This window comes from Dipteris shenzhenensis, chromosome 24 (assembly GCF_047967505.1).
Source record: "Dipteris shenzhenensis isolate YYH24624 ecotype China chromosome 24, Dip_SZ_1.0, whole genome shotgun sequence".
NCBI classification, from domain to species: domain Eukaryota; kingdom Viridiplantae; phylum Streptophyta; class Polypodiopsida; order Gleicheniales; family Dipteridaceae; genus Dipteris; species Dipteris shenzhenensis.
In genome coordinates, this window is record NC_141619.1 from 25,099,212 (window position 1) to 25,109,406 (window position 10,195).

The 10,195-nt window shown below is 37.8% G+C and overlaps 1 long non-coding RNA gene across 1 annotated transcript; it reads left to right on the forward strand.

Moving 5' to 3' along the window:
• Positions 1 to 9,070: 9,070 nt before the first annotated feature.
• LOC147886408 (uncharacterized) lies at positions 9,071 to 9,927 on the forward strand. The gene is made up of 3 exons (XR_015543277.1): positions 9,071 to 9,170; positions 9,611 to 9,662; positions 9,816 to 9,927. It is a non-coding gene; the product is annotated as an uncharacterized LOC147886408 (long non-coding RNA).
• Positions 9,928 to 10,195: the final 268 nt, after the last annotated feature.

Here is a 10,195-nt window from a genome sequence, read left to right on the forward strand (position 1 = left end):
TCTTTGCAGATATATGGAGTGATTCCTTGCATCTACATGATAGCAATCAAGTTGTAACATCTATTATGAAGGCAATTCGCAATGTACATGCAGAAAAAGGTCGCCTGCCACCGACTTTGAGAATACAAGCTGATAATTGTTGGCGAGAAAATAAGAATGTACTCATGTTTACATTTTGCTCCATGCTAGTTGCTCATCGAATCTTCAATGAGGTCGAATGTGGATTTTTGTATGTTGGGCATACACATGAGGATATCGATCAGGTTTTTAGCACAGTCTCAAGGGAGCTTAAATGCAAGGATGTGGAGACAATAGATGACTTGGTAAGAAGATGTGGCAGGCAAGTTGGTGGTCGTAAGGAAAGTATAGTATGTGAGAGGCTCGAAAGAATGTATGATTGGAAGAGCTTCATTCTACCTTTCATACAAACGGGTGGTGATGCATTGACAGGTCATACCAATCCACACTACTTTCGTTTTTTTTTTAAAGATGAAAAACCCGTAATGCAATGGCAACAGTATTCTCATGATACAAAATGGGAACCTGAAGAACCTTACAGTCTCTTAACTTCAATTCCCAGCAAGGAAAGGTATCCAACATGGGCTCTTATACAAGAATTTAATGAGAGGTATAATTGTGAAATAGATGGATTAAAAGCATTTATTACATACAAAGAGGAAATGCTCCAGAGATATCCTAATTCGAAGCCTACTTGGAGAGAACACACTACCACTGTAATTAACAAGACACAAAATTTAATAAAGGACCTTGAGAGAATGCGAGGCTCAAAGGATGTCGAGGAAGAATGCAATATGTTTTGGCCAAATGTTCATAACGATTTGGCCATCGGATGATGAATATGAGAATGTGAAGTTTTGGGTTGCAAAAGTAGTTGATGTGCAAAGAGATGACCAAGGGAGAGCTACAACATTTACAGCGGTATGGTATGAGCCAAAGGGCAAGAAGGAGAATATGGATAACAACACATTATATACTAATTGTATAATGAAGGAGTGGGTCCCAAATGATGAAGCGGTCTCTCAAGTTTTGACGGAGACAATCATAGTGTCTTGGCATTCAAGGGCAAAGAAATCAAAGAAGCACATGGGATATGAGGTAGAAGGAAAAATAAAAATACCACAGCAAACTATTTTGCATATACACGAATTTTTAAGGATGCTTGCCATGGAGGAAGTAGAAGGAGAGAGCGCAAATGAAGAATGTCCATGATTAAAGCTTTGTATTGAAGTCCATTGAAGGATTTTATTTGGGTACTAGGCAAGGAGCCAATCCAAGACAATTATAATCAGAGTCATCACCTCCTATGTTAAATGAGAGTCAAAATATGCACTGGATGTCACCCAAGGGTCAAGGCTTGCCAAGACAATAGGGAGTTAATGCAGATGGCACCTGGCAAGGGACTATCACATTGAGCAATAAGACAATGGGGAGTCAATGCACCCAAGGGGCAAGGCTTGGCAAGATAACTTGTGGGAGTTAATGCAGATGGCACCTGTATTTGCACTGGATGTCACCCAAGGGTCAAGGCTTTTGGCAAGACAATAGGGAGTTAATGCAGATGGCACCTGGCAAGGGACTATCGCATTGAGCAATAAGACAATGGGGAGTCAATGCACCCAAGGGGCAAGGCTTGGCAAGACAAGTGGGAGTCAAATTATGCAGATGGCACCTGGCAAGGGACTGTCGTGACATTGAGCAATAAGACAATGGGGAGTCAAATTATGCAGATGGCACGAATTGAGGCTCTTTAAGAGCAACAATTTAAATTGTAAACATATGTTCAATCTATATCATTTTGGATATAAAGACTCTAGCTAAGAGCAACGTCTCTCAATGTAATCATATAATAATAGCTATAATTGCTATTATACCTCTTTGGTTCAATACAAAACTTGGGTCTTATGGCATCATGTCTTCTTTCTATTTATTAAAAGTTTTGCTAAATTTTGTGCATATTGCCGAGTGACAATGTTATTTTCATGAAATATTTAAGTCTCCTTTCACGGATTTATAAATTTATCACGCCAACGAAAAACGTCAAGGAAAAATATTAAAAATAATTAAATTAACAAATAACTTAGATATAGCTAGAATTTCTAATATAGGATTATTTCAAATTCTTGCGTGTTGGTGCAAAAGTATAGATTGAAAAAACAATATTTTTATGTGAATATGATAGTGCCACAAAGTGAACTTTTGATTTGGGAAGGAAAAACGTCAAGGAAAAATATTAAAAATAATTAAATTAACAAATAATTTAGATATAGCTAGAATTTCTAATATAGGATTATTTCAAATTCTTGCATGTTGGTGCAAAAGTATAGATTGAAAAAACAATATTTTTATGTGAATATGATAGTGCCACAAAGTGAACTTTTGATTTGGGAAGGAAAAACGTCAAGGAAAAATATTAAAAATAATTAAATTAACAAATAATTTAGATATAGCTAGAATTTCTAATATAGGATTATTTCAAATTCTTGCATGTTGGTGCAAAAGTATAGATTGAAAAAACAATATTTTTATGTGAATATGATAGTGCCACAAAGTGAACTTTTGATTTGGGAAGAATATTTTCAGAAAGTAAAATTTTGATTTGGTAGGATATTTTCATAAAGTAAAGTTTTCATTTGGGAAGGATTTTTGGGCTTCGTCCAAAAACAACACAAAAAGTCCAAAATTAATGAAATAGGTGTTTCTTTCTTTTGTACAGCTTTCTCTATTTATTATTCCTTACACATCTATCTCCTGGATCTTCCCATATATTGTACGTTTCAAGTGGTGATTATGTTAAAAAGGCTGAAATGGAGGAGGAGGGTGAGACCTACATGCAGCTCTAAGAGGACGACCTGCCCAATGATCCTAGTGGAGAAGAGGGAGACGACTCCAATGAGGACTCCTACAAAGATGGATTCAACAATGAGTAGAAAGAATGGCATGCTACTCGATGGAGCCTTTTGGGGGTTGGAAGCATGTAGCCATTGTGGTACACTATGCTAGGTTGTGCTTGGAATAGAATGAAATAAAATATTCTCTTCGTTAGAATATATTTCAATTGGTAATGAGATTTTGATATTGTGTCTTCGAGGCCATACTATTACACACACGCACACACAAGCACTTAAAAAAAAAACACACAAAAAAACACACACACACAAAATTCTCAAAGAAACCTAATAAAGAAACATTTAGAATAGAATGGAATGGATGCTCACTCACTTCACTTGTCCGAATGAATGGAAGGATAAGGAACTTGAATGGAGAGGATCAAGTCAAAGCCGGCAAGACAAAAATAAAAGACAAAAACATTTAGGACCTCCACAAGCAAACAAAAACCTTAAACCGTAAACACATTAGAAGCCCTTAAACTTCTACTAACCCACCTTTAAACCTCATACTAACCACAATTTGCAAGGTCAAATTGACCAAATCAAGTAACTTCAAAACTATGGCCCTTGATTAGCAACTCACTAACCATCATCCCTTAGGACCCTTGCAGAGCCAAAAAGCCAGCCGGAGGGCGATCTGCCCGACGAGCAATAACCCAACACAACTTCCCCAAAATCCTTAACTCATTGACTGTGCTCATTGACTGTGCCTCCTAAGGCTTATTTCCCTGGAAGAGCTGCCGGCTTGGATCAATCATTTAACTGAGCCTGCTAAGCTCGCGCAGAGTTTTCATTAGGCTACTTCCCAGAAAGAGCTCCACTCCTGCGCCTCCTAAGCTCCCGCCGAGTTTTCATTAGGCTACTCCCCGCAGTGCTGCACTTTTAATTTCGTGGCTGCCACCCTCAGCCCCTCCCTCCTTTAGCCTCCCCCTTGATCAGCCTCTCCCTTGGAACGCAGAGCTGTGGGCGCCGGCGCAGCCTCCCATGGCGGCCTTCCATGAAAATCCTTTCGCAGATGAGCAGGAGACAATCAACCCATTCGCTGCGCCTGTAAGTGCTGGATTGTTTGAATCCATTATACGCCATGGTTGAGGAATTGGGTTGGTTTTTTATTATGCAAAGGATATGGGTCGCATTCAAATGTGTTGGATCCACGTTTTCATTTTCATCTCTCTCTCTCGCTCGCTCGTTGTTTGGAAGGGCAGCTTCCAAAGTTGCTAGCCAGTAGCTTGTTTGCTGCACGAGGATCGTGATCTTTAGATCATAGATTAGTGCAATTTAAGGAAATGGGTCGTATTCAAATGCGTTGGATCCAGGTTTTGATCATCTCTCTCTCTCTCTTTGCTTGGAAGCGCATCTTCCAAAGTTAGCAAGTAGCTTGTTTGCTGCACAGGTTTTCATTTTCATCTCTCTCTCTCTGTCTCGTTGCTTGAAAGCGCATCTTCCAAAGTTAGCAAGTAGCTTGTTTGCTGCGAGGATCCGATGATCTTTAGATCATAGATTAGTGAAATTAAGTGGCGTCAAGATAAGTATGTACACGGTCCCAAAGGACAATATAAAATTGCATGCTCTCATAGATAAATACGTATACGCTCTCAAAGGACAATATGAACCACATGTTCTCTATAAGGGATTGTGGAAAAGATCGCTCGCTTTTTTGGGCCCGCTCGCTTTCTCTCGCTCGCTCTATCCACTACCTCACGCACCACTGGCAAATCAGAGGAGTCAGGATTGGAAGACCGCAAGCAACAGGAATTCTGAATTTACAAGGAGGTGTCTGCACAATTAGCCACATACACACTTGCACAACACACCATCACCCAAACCCTTCAAATGAACTTTGATGCACTCGTGCACAAAATCTCATCTTCCACCTAGACCTCACTACTCCACTTCCTCCTAACGCCCTCTAGACTATTCTTCTTCGTAATCTCGACCATTGCCTCCCCATCATAGCCATGTCATATTTCTTTCTTGATCTTCAACCCACTTCTCTATCTCTTCTCTGTCCCTCAAATCTCCAAACACTATCCACCCATCCCATCCTTCTCAATTTTCAAGCCTGGTGCCATGCTATCATCACTGAGTACCTTATTTATCCTGTGGAAGATGAAGTGATGCAACTCGCAAAGCCCAAGGAACTCACACCATGGGTCTGTACTCCTGCAAGTCTGCAAGCAGACATCAATTGGATGCAAACCTATGGTCGAGTCTCAACGTCCAATCTCAAAGGCACCTTGCGGCCTACCAGTCCACAACCTACCACCCCCTCGGAATAATAATCCTCTTCAATAGGGTGCTACAGGCTCTCTAAGACTCACTTGAGTCCTTGGTGAGCAATTTTGAAACAATTCACGTAGCCTACCCAAAGGAAGTCATCGAGGAAGAGGGAAATGATGCAATCACCCTCTTTAATACCACCGCCCTGTGAAGAGAGTGGGCAAACCAAACTCAGCTAACCTAGGTACAATAGCTATTTGCAGCATGCTGCTTTCAAGGCCATGGTTACTGAAGCATCTCATTCTCTGTCTTCTTACAGCCATATTGATATTGATAATGCATGGGATTCTTTTGTTTCCAAAATGCAAGTTGTGATTAGAGGTTATGGCAAGTCTTACATGAAGACTCTGAGGGAAACTATTGCTCAGGCCAAATTCACTTGTCAGGACCTCACCGAACTTAGTCATCTTCATTCGTTGTCCGTGCATGAGCAAACAACACTATGCCAAGCTAGACATTGTCTTCAACTCAATGATAACAGGAAACTGGCTAAATGGGAGACTAGAGCAAGACAAAGAGCCTTTACAAATAAAGGTTGCTCTTCCAAACAATTTTTCAAAAGCTTGTATCGGAAGAGATTAAAAACAGAAATTTGCAGAGGGTGCTTCTGCCTGATGGTTCATGGACTACCTCACGGTCACAGCTTGCTTTTGTTTGTGTGCATCATTTCTCTCAGCAGTTTGGTTCTGCAGTTCCTCCCTCGCAGCAGGTTCTGTCTCCAAGAAATTTACTGTTACAGCATGTTTCTCCTATTATTTCCACTACTCAAGCTTTGGAATTGGAGGAGTTTTTTATTGGCCTCTTTTGGAGCATACATTGCTGCATATGGTGAACGCTGTTTGGCAAAATCAGAAAATGCCAGACACATGGAAGAGAGGTCTTGTTAAACTCCTTTCAAAAAAGCAAATTTGTGAATCTTTGGCTGACTGGAGACCTATCACCCTTATGCTAGTCATTTACAAAGTTGCTACCAAAATGATTGTCGATCGGCTAAAGGGGTTTTTACATGATGGGTTGCATCCTGCGCAATATGGTTTTGTTCCACGTAGGCATATCACAGATAACATTGCTAATGCCTTCTATGTTTTCTTGGGACCTTGTCCATCAGGCCTTATTCATAGACTTTAGAGTTCAACTAGTAGCTTTTTAAGGGTATGGGAAATATTTATAGATCTATAAATAATTGCCATTCATTCCTAAATCTACTTGTATTAGATTTTTCCTTTAAATACACATTGGGTTGCACTCATTTGCGAGCATGCACATAGAGTTGTGTAGAGAGAACCATTGATGCCCCTAATAATAAAATAATAGAATCCATAAATTTATTTATAATAAATGTAAATAATTTCTATCAAAGCTTTGACAATGTTTTTTATGGCATTTAAGGAGAAATTATGAAATATGTCCACTTAAATAGGCATTTTTCTTTGTAGCTTCTATTGAGTAAGAGAATTCCAAAGGTGCATGATAAAAAAGGCATAAGCATCACAGATCTTGAACAAAAATATAAAACTTGCCATTATCTTTGGATAGAAAGTTGCCATTATCTTTGGATATTATTTTTGCATTTGATGAGGTGCATGAGCTCAAACATGTGCTAGGCATGGTGGGAAGAGAAGGGTAATAGAGTCTTATGTATTGTCATAGGAAAGCCAACAAATGTGGAAATTCTAATTTAGTGATTAAAAAAATATCAGTGACAATGATTGATCATTGACTCTAAGAAAAGGTCAAAAACAAAAATACAATTTTTAGTAGTGCATCCATGGCTTTGCATCAATGAATTGTAAAAAGTCTACGAAACAACTTAACCTTTGTCAGAACAAACTAACTTCTGAAATTGACATTTACAACAATTCTAGTGGTACTTTATGGAGAATCAAGATCTACGATTACTATGTATAAAGCAAAAAAATTGACTTTGAGAAAAATTGCACTAATTGGAGAATTAAAATCATCTTCATCCTTTCGAATTTTCTTGAATCATTAAGAGTTATTTTTGCTTAGAGCAAAGGTTGCACCATGTGGGCACCATTCTATATTTCAGGTTTGGCCACTTACCTTTTTTTGTTGATAGTGCTTCACTGATATGGGGTTTGATTATCTTAAAGTTTCCATCATGTCGATCATATAGACAATGCCCTAATATAATGTCTATGGTTAAGCAAGGTGTTGTCTACTAGATAGGCAACAACCTAGAGGAAATGAAAGAAAAGGCCAATTGAATTTGATGACTTTGGTCATGGCTTCCCTTGACTCTGTCAAGTCCTTATTAGTACAATGAAATGGGTATTGATAGTTCTTTATTGAGCTTAGAGTTTGTACAATGTCTATCATCAAGGTGTTGTCTACATGGACCACACCCTGATTGGAAAGAAAGGAAAGGGCAATTGAATCTGACCATTTTGTCCATGGCTCTTTTTGATCTTATTGAAACTCATGTAAGCTAGAGATAGCAATGGTTTTATAGGGTTGCACAATAGTGGATCCAAAATAAATGAGCCTAAGGAAAGCTTTTCCACCAATGGGATTGACTTCCCATGACTTCATTAGTGAATCCCTTCAAGCCACTACCTACTTTGACATCTCCTACCTTGATGTCTTAAGTAGGTTTTTGTTGAGGGATAAACGTATACTTAGCCTAAAATTTAATCTAATATTCAAAATCTTTGAAATATTTTATATATGGAGAATTTAGGGGAAGGATACTATTGATAGGTGAGTTTTTAAGCATATATGATGAATGTAAAGTGGCGGCGGAGACTTTGCCTTCTTCTAGATTCAACTCATCTTAGGAAAAATCATGGTCTTCCTATTCTAGTATACATTAGATGATGTCCTTAGGCAAGAATTCATGGATTGATGCCAAATGATCTTGTTGGTGTTATATAGGGGTTCCATTCTCCCACTTGTACTAGGGTGGGTCTTGATGGTTTGTCCAATAAAGGTCCATCGGTTCACCATAGGGATTTTCATAAGCTTTTGGTCACTTGTAGGTTCTTGTTTATGGTGTCCTCCTTGTCCTTGGGGTTTAGGAGTGCATTAATTGGAAGAGTTGTAGGGATTCCAAATTTTTGGCTTTGTTAATATGCAGTGGGTTGTTTCATTTGTAAGGACATACCTAGAAGTTGGGTATTGGATTGTTTCATTAAGATGTGTTGGGTATTGGGTTGTTTCATTTGCAAGGACATACCTAGAAGTTTAGGAGAGTATATCCATAGATTGTTTTTCAAAAGTATGGCATTCTTATCAACAAGGAAAGATTTTTGAAAATCAAAGCTCAACATTGGGGCACTCAAGGAGTGATCATATCTTCTCTCTTTGGCATCTTTCATTGCAAACTGTATACTATAATACAAGCATTTTTCATGAGCAGCATAGTGCTCAAAAACACATAACACATTTTTCGGTTTGCAAATGAAATGACACTGTAGATATTCCCATGGTTAGTATTCTTTTATAAGTGTGTACTAGTTTATTTATCAATGTTGGAAATACTCTAATTTGGAAGGGATCATTGAAATTATCCACACCTTCTATAGCCAATTTGGTTTTTAAAAAACTTAAGAACAAAGACTATCTTGACTTTGATGGGATTTTGAATTGACAAATTCAATTCACTTGTTTATTTTATAATTTGGATAATCTTTACAAAATTCTTGAATATTCCGTGATCAAATTACAAATACATGATACTAAGAATATTGAATGCATTTTTCTTCTCATAGGAGAGTCCAAGCCATGGTTTTAGCAATGCTACAGCAGTTCCTTTATCTTTGGACAACAAGTTCATGGCAAATAGACAGGAATTTGAGGTCTGTGCCTAGCTTAAAGTAGAAATCTAAAGTTTTCAATAAAAGAATAAGTTTGAAATGATATTTTAATGGAAATATGACTTGCCTTTTCAAATTGTAGACTTTAGACCAAAAAGAGCGGAGACTCAATGCCAAGGAGAAAGAACTACAAAAAAAAGAGCAGGTAGTGTCTTTTGACCATTTTTGAAAGTCAAACATTGAAATGCTAACAACAATAAAGAATGTTTAGCCTCCCCATTTATACTTTTCTTAATAGTATGTGTACATATAGATATAGCCTTAATTTTGTAAATTTTTGCTTCATATGTTAAAACTATCTAAAGCATTTGAGCTACATGTTCCTATGTGCATATGTTCCTATGCAAGAATGAATAATATGAACCTGTGCCTATGCAAGTATGGATACATGAACTCGTGCATGTTAAAGCATGCATGAATGTTCTCATATCTATATGTGCATGCATACTCTCAGCATGTTAAAGCATGCATGAATGTTCTCAAATCTAAATGTGCATGCATACTCTCTCTCTCATTTTTTTACACAAATACATGCATTATGTCCACTGAACAAAATCTAGGTACCAATTGCCCAATATTTTGAAGGAACTTGCACGTAGGGAGGAGGAGCTTAGAAAGAAAGAGGCAAATTTGGGAGGTGAGTCACTACCAATTTTGAAAGGAAAAATAAATTTTATAGAGACTTTTCCACAAATGATAATTTTTTTGTTTCCATTATTCTTGTCAATGGAAGCCCCTTGAATGGAGAAATTACTATTATGTTTTTTTGGGACTTGTGGCTTTGTCATAGGAAGTAATGAGAAAAATTGGCCCCCGTTCTTTCCTCTGATGCATTTTGATGTCTCACATGACATTCCTAAAGAAGCACAAAGAATGATCTTGGTGGCCTTCGTCAGCTTTTTAGGTTTGAGGAAACCCTACTCAATGATTATGTTTGCACATAAACAAGCTTTATTATTGGGAAAGTTAAATAGTAGCATCACTTGTATCCAATGGATGTGGAAACTTAATCAATTGTAGGAATATTAGTTTAGGGCCTTATAACATGATGCTGGGTTGAGGTTTTCTAACAGGTGTCAATATATGCCTTATCTGGGACTTTATTTCTGTTTCAATCTCATGCATACGACATGTAGAAGGTAAGTCTAAAATATCAATTTGATGATATGC